Source organism: Dioscorea cayenensis, chromosome 20 (genome assembly GCF_009730915.1).
Source record: "Dioscorea cayenensis subsp. rotundata cultivar TDr96_F1 chromosome 20, TDr96_F1_v2_PseudoChromosome.rev07_lg8_w22 25.fasta, whole genome shotgun sequence".
Classification (NCBI taxonomy): Eukaryota; Viridiplantae; Streptophyta; class Magnoliopsida; order Dioscoreales; family Dioscoreaceae; genus Dioscorea; species Dioscorea cayenensis.
Window position 1 is genome coordinate 1,037,117 of NC_052490.1, and position 11,679 is coordinate 1,048,795.

Here is an 11,679-nt window from a genome sequence, read left to right on the forward strand (position 1 = left end):
GTGATTAGGCAGTTGGGGTGGTGCTAGGTTAGAGACACAACAAACAATTCCACCAAATTTACTATATCAGTAAAACATTAACGCCAGCTCAGGGGAACTACACTACCACCAAAAAGGATTTATTGGCTATTATCTATGCTTTAGATAAGTTCAGGTCCTACCTAGTGCTTTCCAAGGACATAGTGTATGCAGATCATGCTGCAAGCAGATATCTTCTTGCCAAGACTTATGCAAAAACTTGTTTGATTATATGGATACTCCTCTTACTAGAATTTGATGTGGAGATACGTGATAAGAAAGGATCAGAGAGCGTGGTGGCCGACCACCTATCATGCCTGACACATACAGATGGAAACATTAGTAGTCACCAAAGAATCAACAATGTTTTTCCTAAAGAACATCTCCATTAGGTCCAAAAGAAACCTACTCAAAAGGACAAACACCCTTGGTTTGCTGATGTCACCAACCACCTGGTGTGGTGAATTATTGCATCACAATTCTCCTACCAAGAACAAAAATAATTCCTATCCAACATCAAACATTATTTTTGGGAGGATCATTTCTTCCACAAACTATGTGCTGACCTGGTAATCTGCCATTGTGTTTCACATGTGGAAGGATAGAAAATCCTAGAACACTGTCATGTAGGAATAATGGGAGGTCATTTTAGCGCAAACCATATAGCTGAGAAGGTTTTGGTGGTTGGTTTCTTTTAGCTGACACTATTCATGGATGCTTGGAAATTTGCCGTATAATGTGATCAATGCCAGAGGAGTAGGAACCTGTCCAAACTAGATAAAATGAAATAAACCCCTATTCATCAGTGTAAAGTATCGATGTGTGGAGGATTGGTTTCATAAGTTCTTTCCTGAACTTAAATGGAAACAAATATGTGCTAGTAGTAGTGGACTTCATTTCTAAATGAGTAGAGGCACAGGCTCTTCCTTCAAATGATGCAAGAGTGTTGGTCAAATTTCTAAAATAGCTATTCCCCAAGTTCGACACCCCTAGAGCAATTATTAGTGATCAGGTGACACACTTTTGCAACACTCAGTTTGAAAAGGTAATGAAGAAGTATGGTATCAACCACCATATTGCCACCACTTATCATCCCCAAATGAGTGGTCAAGTCGAAGTCACAAGCAGGTAAATAAAGAGAATTATAGAAAAAACCATTCATTATTATAGGCGTGATTGGTTAGAACAGTTGGATGAATTTATTTGGGCCTATAGAACAGCATATAAATACTTCCACATGGCACACACCCTATGGGTTGGTTTACTGTAAGGCATGCCATTTGCTTGTTAAATTTGAGCACCAAGCATATTAGGCAATTAAACTAGTGAATTTTGATTTGGAAGATGCACAGAAAAAATGGAAATATTAATTGAACGAGCAGGAGGAGCATAGACTCAATGCTTACGAGAAAGCATTATTCTAAATGGAGAAAATGAGACAAATTCATGACGATCACCTCAAGAAAGATAAGCAATTTCAGGTCAGAGAGCAAGTTCCCCTTTTCAATTCAAGGTTGAAGCTCTTTTCCCGTAAAATTGAAATTCTACCGTCAAGAGCTTACTTGATGACACAAACATTTCCTCATAATGCAGCTTGAAATCTCTCATCGACACACCCTTTGCGTGGACCCGCAAGTGCACGGGTTTGTCAAAATAATAAATCCCAAGTGAGTGAGTATCGTATCCATAGGGAGTAGGGAATAGAAACACCAAGATTGCTACTTAACCAAGCAAAGATGAAACAATGATTATGTTGATAAGATATAATGGAGACAAAATAAAAGAAATAAGAAAGAGAGGCACAAATAAGTGAGAGGAAAGACAATCAATAAGAAGTGGGGTACTCAGATATTTTTCAACATAGGATTGTCGCTTCAAGTGCAAAACCAACTATTATGCTTCCTAACTAATGCTCAATGAGTCATGGGCATCCTAAGATACACGGTCCCAAACCTAAGGTCAAATGTGACTAACTCTATACTATGCTCCTGCAGAGAAATCGATTAGTCTCAACACCTCACACTGTGCAAAGTTGCAAGAAGCTCTAGGAATTCCAAGTGATAAACCCTTTTCCTATATGTAGACCTAACTCCTTGGTCCAGGCGAAAGTTTCCTAATCATAATTAAGCCCACGATATTAAAGTTTACTTCAACGCTTTCGCTCTATTGCTCGTGCAACTAAGCTCCCCAGCTGAGTTCATCCTTTAGCAATCCACTCTATTGTGACTACAAAGAACTCTAGAAAAATGGAGGGAGGATAAATAACACCGGAAGGGAAAGGTGATGCTTCGCTACCTCCTCGACCCTCTCCAATCTAGATTTGTCTCAGCCCCTCATGGTGTGTCACCATCTAGAAAGGCTATCAAGATGGACTCTGAAACCTAGTGTCACTCTAAGGGAGAAATCATTCAACAAGCATTCAAGATTGGAACTCAATAATAACATAAATAAAGGAAAGTATAATAAAAGGTTAATGCAACAAATACATTCTATGGTTTACAAATCCAAGTACCCACTAGGGATTTAGCTCTCCATGGAGAAAGATACAATTAATAGTAAAATCGAAAGTAAAAATAAATAATCCATAGGAAAACCCCCTCAGTAGTTATGTCGATGGTCTTGTGGAGTAGCCTCGTCCTCTCCAAAGGTCCCCTTGTCAAGCCTAGGGCACAACTCGCCAGATCAGTGCCGATGAAAGCTCCCCCAAAAGCTATCTTCCAATAGAAGCACGGTGTCGAAGCTATAGAACCACTCCAAAAGCCTTGCCAATACCTCTCTAAACCATAGCCGCAAGCCTCTCAAAAGTTCGATAAAAAATAGGGAAAAGGATCCTAAAATCAGGCTGAATCGCGGCTTTAATTAGGCTGGAATAGGGCATCCACACGCCCCTGTGGATGTACCACATGCCCATATGGAAATTTCCACACGCCCTGTGGAAAATTTTCAGACCAGCGTGTGGATTCTCTAGATTCATGATTTTCCGCGGGCTATGAACAGTAATTGCTACATTGTCTTGCTATATTAACCTCGCTATAATACCCCCACAAAAATTGCTTCCCGATTCCAATGCTTTTTCATCAAAGTAACATAAATGGGCACACGCTTATGTAGTAGATCGCGCTCTCTTCAATAAGCAGGCTCATGGGTGACGATCTTGCTATCATTGCACGAGGTGGAATACGCAAATATGACTACGTTTGTGCCCCTCCAAACCATGTGACTACTTGAATACACAAAGGTTGGCACACATTCAGAACCCAACTTGTGTCTTCGCGTTTGTTCCTTGTAAGATTTCATCAAATAGTGCATTCACGATCTACATTGGCTTTTTCTTTCATATTTGGCTCCACAATCCCTACATGCACCAAAGTAACACAAAATACACATGTATTAGCGCTTAAAACCCGATAAAAGTAATGCTCAAACGCAAAGAAAAAAATACTCAGACATTAATACACAAGCACTCATCACTCACCCCATTAGAGGAACTTTTAGGGTCAATAGGAATCAATTAAAGCATTATAGGATAAGAGAGGACATTATTTCTCTTGCAGCAAGGGCTGCGTTGTTACTTCATGATTCCCCTGCCTGAATAGGTATACATTAAGCTAGTGACGTAAAACAAGTGCTTCTTGGGAGGCAAACAAAGTTGTTTTGTTTCCTTCTATTTATGTCATTTTGTTTCAGTTTTTTCATCTTCGTGTTTTTAGTTATTTTTTTGTTGCGTTTACTTTTAATCGTTGTCTCTTGAGGTGTTTTTCAATGCATTTGATGTTTCAGCAATGTTCTTTCTTATCTTGTGTTGCCAAATCCTTTATTTTGGAGGAATAAAACACTTTTCCTAGAATATTCTCGGGCAACAAGACCGGGTTCAACACGCCCTATGCATGGGGCCACTAATTTTCACTAGCTTCCATTTTTGTAAAACTCAGAATGACACATGTCGGACACAATCATGCAAGGAAGGGTCGCACAGTGCCCTTGTTATTTACAAGATCGTGTTTTCCCTTTTTTAGCTCTTGGGAAATTTTCCTAAGATTTTTAGAGGAAAGACACACCCTCGACATGATTGTGTGTACCCTGATAACCCTACCACGATCGTGTCCGGGGGCATGTCCTGTCTTGACTTGTCAGCTTAAACTTGTTCTTCTTCAAAAACCTATTTAACACCAGTCGCCCCTTTTCGCTAACTACTCCCAAACCTTTCATAAGTGTTTTAGTAGACATATTTTTCTATATGTTTTACATGCTTTGAGCATTATTTTTACCATGGTTTATGTCTCATATAGTGCATTTGGTGTTCTTTTGTGCAATTAGGTTGTGAATGCCTTGAAGGAAGGAAAAAAAAGCAAAAATAGGTCATAAAGACACATTTTTGGAGTTCTTGTGCAACCTAAATATCAAGAAACAAGTGGAGCTCATGTACATGGAGGTGTGTACAATTTCCAAGAGGATTCAATGCAATTTGCTAGTTTGAAGGGCACAAAGGCAATCACATCTCCATTCCCTACTCTATGTGAAGAGTGCAAGACCTTCCTAATGATGATTCAATGAAGAAAAGTCTTATGACCAACCACGTGGATGTGTGCTCGACCATGTGTCCTCATGAGAAAAGTACACTAGAAATGATCACTGTAGCAGTACCATAGGAGAAAAACACTGTTCATGCGACTCACTTTGAAAATTCCACACGGTCGCAGAGGACTTTTTTTAGCACTCACGCGTCGCGTGAAATCTCACAAGTGGAGGCACGTGATGCCATGGTTTAGGCTTATAAATAGCTCCTTTGTCCCTATTCTTTGGATACTTTTGCTAGCGCTCAAGGGCAAAAGCAACTAAGGTTTTAAGAGGAGGTCTTTGGTGAATTCGAGGGGCGTTCTTCACCAACTTTGATAGATCTTTCCTCCATTATAGCATCGAGGGGGCCTTCGGCAACCTAGCTTTGAAGAAGGATCCTTCAAGACGTTGAGCAACCCATTAAGGCTATCGTCACGAATTCGAGGGTTTTTTTTTCTATGGTTTACATTTATTTTTATTGCAATATACTTTGCTTTGTAACTTGCCCCATGGAGGGCTTAACCCTAGTTGGTATTTGGGCATGTGGACCCTAGGATCTTATCTTTTGTATTGACTTACTTTATGTTTTTCATTAATTACAAGTTTATTTTAGTTTTAATCTTGTTATATTATTGCTTGCACGTCATAGTGATCTTTGTGGTTGATTCTTAATACATGATTTGTTGCCTTGGTGAGAGAGAGGTCTCCATTAGGGTTAGAACTCCAAGATTATAGAGGATTGAGAGGGTGAGTCATGAGATTGAAAGATTTCTCCGCCGTGACATTATAGGGGGTTAGAAATCTTTTGCCAACAAGTAGGGTTAGGTCTATATTTAGGAATCGATTGCACTATGAGGTATTCCTATAGCTTAATGCGGTCATATGTGGTGTGAGGTGTTGAGATTGAGCCATTTCTGCATTGGGACCTCATAGGGGACTAGTATCAATGGCCTGGAGGCAGGGATCGATTATTCTTGGATTACCCTCGACTCATTAACTCGGTCTAGGAGCATTTAGTAAGTCTTGCACTTTATGTTTAGAACCTAGGAAGAGTATTGTGATATTCTTATTCTTGTAATTAAGTTCATTTCATCACAATCATGACTCGACTAGATAACCGTGGAAGTGGTTATTACTACTAGTTCTGCTTTCCCCTGTGGATTCAAGTACCCATCTCACCGTGTATTTTTATTACTTTCGATGCCTGCGCACTTGCAAGACACACACGCACTCGGGTCGTGTTAACCTTTAACTCATTCTCTCATGTACTAAAAACCTGTAAGTTAGCATTGCACTTTGCCAACCATCATCACACTTTCTTCTTCTTGTGTGCTCTCCTCTAACTCTAGTAAACCACAAACTATTATTTTGGTGTTGTTGTGAAGTTCCAAACTGGTCATACCTATGGTTCATCGATAATTTGGTTTTTCCTATGCTTGATTTTTGTTGATTTGATATAATTTTTCCCTTTGATTTTTTTGTGATCAAGCTTTTTTGAATCTTCGGAGATGATGATCAAGCTTTTTGAAAAAGCAAGATTGTGCTCTTGACCGAGTACGCCGTGGTGCTCCTAGCACCATCGTGTTCACCCCCGCATTGATACATAACTGAAATAATTCATTCCATTTTCTATTGTAGATAATTCCAAGGAAGTGAATACCAACGGGGTCGAGTCTGAGCTAGCCTCCGGCGCACCTAACAACACCAATTCATCACGTAATGTTATACTCAACTATCTCAAGATGAATTTGGGACCATTCATAACATTAATTGGGAAGCGCTGCAATCGAGTCAGATTAATAGATGAGGTTGAGCAATTATTGGCTATCGAAACCTCGCACAAGGTACTCACCATCAATAAACCAGCCTACTATGAATTGACGTTTGAATTCCTTGCAACATTCGAGTGACCTTGAGGGTAGGACGTCTAGGATGAATCTCATGCCATTTGATTCCAACTCAGGGAGCAGGATTATCATCTGAGTTGAATGGGTTTGCCCTATTCTTGGGTATTTATGATAGGGACTACACCTTAATCGAAGAGTATCACAACCTACTCTCCTCAAAAATACTTGGGGAAACTCAATTAGCCTGATGGAGGAGGCTAAGTGACTGTGCCCGTTCTTTCCAACCAAGCATCAACACATCATCATCTCTAAACTCATCAACACTCAGATTCATCAACTCAATGGTACCATCACTAGACGAAATCACTTCACCGGCAACATTATTCTTCTAGAGTTCCAATACTTTTTGCAAGATTTTGGTTAAATTTTCCTCGGGTATGAAGGATAGAACACCATTTCACTTAGGATTCATCGTCCCCACATCATTCCATCACTAAGTGACAAGGTCCCCTTGCGTATATCCCGCAAGTGCACAGGTTTGTCGAAGTAAAAATCCCGGGTGAGCGGGTATCGAATCCACAGGGAGTAGGGAATAAAAAAAATTAATTCGATTCTTAGCTTTGTGAAAGATCAATGATGATGAGTGTGATAATGATTCAATTCTCAACAATAAAAGCAACAAGTAAGACAGCAAAAGTAAAGAAGGGGATAAGACAATCGATAAAGATGGGGTACCGGGATAATGCTCCGCCTAGGATAATTGTTTTAAGTGCAAGAACCCTCTATTATGCTTCCTAATCAATGCAATGGTGAGTCGTGGAAATCCTTAATTACATAATCCCAAATCTAAGGTCAACTATGCCTAACTCTATACATGTCCCGGAGGAGAAATCGAATAATCTCAACACCTCGCACTCGGATAGAGTTGCAATGAGCTCTAGGGATTCCAAGTGATAAATCTCTTCCTAATTATATACCTAACCCTTTGGTCGAGCTGGAAGGTCCCTAACCACAATTGAGCCCTAGATACTAAGATCACCTCAACGCTTCACTCCGTTGCACGCGCAACTAAGCCCAAGCGGAAGTTTATCCCTTAGACCATTGACTCTATTATGACCGCAAAGAACTCGAGGAACGGAGGTAGAATCTATCACGTCGGAGGGGAAAGGGGATGCTCCTGTACCTCTCAACTCACCATCTCAACCCCTCTCCAACCTAGTTTTTGTCTAACGCCGTGGTGTGTCACTCACTCACAAGGTTACCAACAAGAATTCTCAACCCTAGTGTCACTCTAGGGGAAATGTTCATACAATCAAGGATTCATGGTTGAAACTCACAATAAACATCAATTTATTGAAAGCATAATAAAGAGATTCAAAGAAACGAATACATCCTAGGGTTCACAAATACCCAAGTACCCACTAGGGGTTTAGCTCTCCATGGAGCTAAGTACAATCAAAGAAATAGAATGTAAAAGCAATGAATCCATAAAGAAACCCCCTCGATATTCGTGTCGATGGTCTTGTGGAAAGTCCTCTACTGTCGTCCAAGGATTCCCTCATCCCAGTATAGGATACGCCCGACTGGAAGCTCCCCTACCAACCTTCTTCCTCAGAATGACGATGTCGAGCCGTGAAAACCTCCCCAAAACTTTGGCCAATACCCCTCAAAACCCCTAGTCAAGCCTCTCAAGTTGGGGAAAAAGGTGGAGAAGGGAATACTAAAATCGGGGCTGATCGCCTCAAATCTGCTCAACACCTCCAATGTGAGTTGGCAAAAAGTAGGTTCATCGATTGAAAATAATTCCGTCCAACCATTTTGAGCAAATAAATCTTTCACTTGCACATCCAACCCGAGTTCTCCAAAGACATTCCAATCAATATGCCAACCCTTAATGTTAATTTTCCTCCTTTAAGGTTAATGAAAGTACCTCCTGCACATAATCAAAAATTAAAAGTTCAGTTTCATCAACAAAATAAAGCATGTCATCATGGTCTAAGGAGTGTTTCATGGCCGCCGGTACAGTGTACATTGCTTCTTCCTCTGCAACCCTTAATGTTAATTTTCCTCCTTTAAGGTTAATTAGGGCACCGGAGGTACTGAGGAATGGCCGACCAAGAATCAATGGTGTCTCCACATCTTCATCAATATCCATGATGACAAAATCCACAGGGAATACAAATTTGTCCACCCGGATAATCACATCCTCCACAATCCCACAAGGCTTCCTTGTTGATCGATCCGCCAATTGTAAAATCATTTTCTTGGTTCTAAGTTCATCAAGACCAAGCTTCAAATACATGGTATAGGGCATAACATTAATGCTTGCCCTTGAGTCTGCTAGGGCATTTTCTTGAACTCCACCCTCAAGTACACAAGGAATTATGAAGCTTCCCGGATCTTTCAATTTTTGTGGGAGCTTCTTCTCCAAAATGGCCGAGCAATTTCTCGTGAGTGCAACTCGTGTCCCTCTTCTTCCAATTTTTCTTTTTTTCTTAGCAATTCTTTTTAAAAAAACTTGGCATACTTGGGCATTTGAGTCAAAGCTTCAACTATCAAGATGTTTATGTGGAGTTTCTTGAAGATGTTGATGAATTTTTTGAATTGCACATCCTCCTTATCTTGCTTCAATATGGCCGGATAGGGGATTGAGGTTTGTACTCGATGGCTTTGATGAACCCATTGGTGGAATTTCCTTGTTTTCACCTTGCTTGTTTTTTTCTCAATGACTTTCTCAATTATGTTGGGGTCTTCCACTGGCTACCCCCACTTCCTTGACACTTGGGTCAACTCCCGATCATTGTCTCAACCTCGCCTCCCGCTCTAAGGGGAATGGCCTTCAAGCGCCTCTTGGGTTCTCTTCAGGTTGCTAAGAAGACCGCATGAAGGTCGCCGAGAATTTGCTTTTAGCAAGCTCGCCCCACTTGATGTTCAAGTGATTGTACTGATAGCATGAAGATTTCTCAAAAATGGAGCCTATCTCATTGAAACCTGTCTCACTCATATTGAGCAAGTCGAGCATTCACCTTATCGAATCGAGAATCCATACTGTTGTTTATGCTATTAAACCTTGATTAAGTGTTGATCATGAACTTGGCAAGAACATCTTCAGTAGTGAACCTCCTCTCTAGCACTGGTTGTTGCATTTGGGGACCTTGTGGAGGTGGTGTAGCTTTTTGTCGTTGCCCCTGATTCCATGAAAAGTTCAGCTGGTACTTCCACCCCTGATTATAAGTCTAGCTGTAAGGGTTCCCTTGTGGCCTTTGTCCTCCAATATAATCAACATTCTCAATTGGGGCTACGGAGGAGCTAGCAATAGGATTGGGTGACTCCATGCCCTCCACGACAACTGCTACAACTCATCACTGACTCTAACTTCGAGCTACTGCCCATGAGCATGTCTAGCTTCCAAGACAACACATCAACCTTTGCGGCAAGAGCATCATTGGAACTAACTTCATAAATTCTAGCCCCTTTCTATGGTGCACCTCTTGAGGCCCAATGAGACTCATTGCTTGCCATTGATTCAAGAAATTGCTCGGCTTCATCGGGGTATTTGTCACTAAGAGATCCACCCGCCGCGACATCAATTAATTGATGAGTTGCATAGTTCAACCCATTGTAGATGATTTGAACCCGCATCCAAGAAGCAAAGCCATGATGGGGACATCTGCGAAGAAGGTCTTTGAATCTCTCATAAGCTTCAAATAGTGTCTCCGAATCTCCTTGTTTGAATGCCGAAATTTCTTGCCTTAGTTTCACCACTTTACTAGGAGGAAAATACCTTCCCAAAAATTTTTCAACCATATCTTTTCATGTTTTGATCGATCCCGGCGGTAAGAATGTGAGCCACCGGCATGCTCCATCTCTCAAATTGAATGGAAATAGTTGTAGCCGGATTGCATCGTCTGTCACCATGTTTATCTTGAAAGTGAAACAGATTTGAATGAAACCAGAAAGATGATCACGGGCACCTTCATTTGCAAGACCATTAAATTGGACTGAATTTTGGACCATGCCGATGGTGCTGGTCTTGATCTCAAAATTATTCGTGGCGATGTATGGCGCTTGCACACTAAATTCTTCAAATGTGAATTGCAGCCTTTCATATTGGGATACAGTACGCCTTTCTTCATCCATGATTACAGATTCTGTGTCCTCAATTTTGATGTTTCTTTCACTAATGCTTTCACCCACTTCTCTAAGTCTTCGATGCAAAGTTCTCTCGATTTCACTGTCTTGCGCAAATAAATTTGATGGATTTGCACATGTCATGCTCCGTACCTTGCAAAGTCAATAAAGATAAAGAAAGTTAAGCTCAAAAAGAAGTAAAACAAATGAAAATAAGAAATAAAAGAAAAAAAATTGGTTAAAGCAATAAGCTAGAAGTTTCCTACAATTCCTTAATTCCGCGGCAACGGCGCCAAAAACTTGGTTGCTTGCCCACAAGTGTACGGGCTCGCCAAGTAATACCTAGTGAATGACACAGGGGTTGTATTCTACAGGACTAAGGAGCTCCTATTACTCCTCTGTAACTTACTTTCTAACCTTACAACTTAAACATTATATTTCACTCTAATACATGCAACAATACTAATAAATCACAAGTATAACAATTCCAAGGCAAGCAAGAAATCACAAGAGCAATGATGATGATAAATAGGATTAAGTATGAGGATCCCCATGAGGGGTCATCATGATATATGGATGCTTAAGAACAACATGGCAAGGGTGATTTGGACTGATGGATATCAAAATTTAGTTCAACCCCAATCTCTCGGCGGTTAAACGCTAATCCCATACGAATAATGACAACGATCTCTCCCTAATCACATTCCTATGATTGCATTAAGCGAAGGAAGATCATGTAATAAGGATACACTTAACCTATATCCATCCTTATAATTCGGAGGGGCTACCAACATCCAAATTTCTCGGCATGTCAATACAAGAATACCCCTTCTAGCTCATTAATGATCTAGTACATGCGAGTAGGTCACATCTACATGTACAACTCAATAAGGAACTAAGGATCTCTCTATTTTATAGTTGTAGACATGATGAACAATGAGCCAAACCATAAATCACACCAATGAATTCCAAAATAAAGGTATAGCATCCACAATACATGATGAACCCCCCAAGGTTCACCTACATCCGGCGGCGTTGGGGGTCTTGTGTGCCATCATACAAACAAGAATCACAAACTCAAGAAACATAAGAAACAAAAGCATAAATGGCACTCCCTAGTCCGAAT

At 40.6% G+C, this 11,679-nt stretch overlaps 1 non-coding gene across 1 annotated transcript; it reads left to right on the forward strand.

The window, feature by feature from the left end:
* Window positions 1-10,074: 10,074 nt before the first annotated feature.
* LOC120252164 lies at window positions 10,075-10,181 on the forward strand. Its single transcript, XR_005533709.1, has one exon. It is a non-coding gene; the product is annotated as a small nucleolar RNA R71 (small nucleolar RNA).
* The last annotated feature ends 1,498 nt before the right edge of the window (window positions 10,182-11,679 follow it).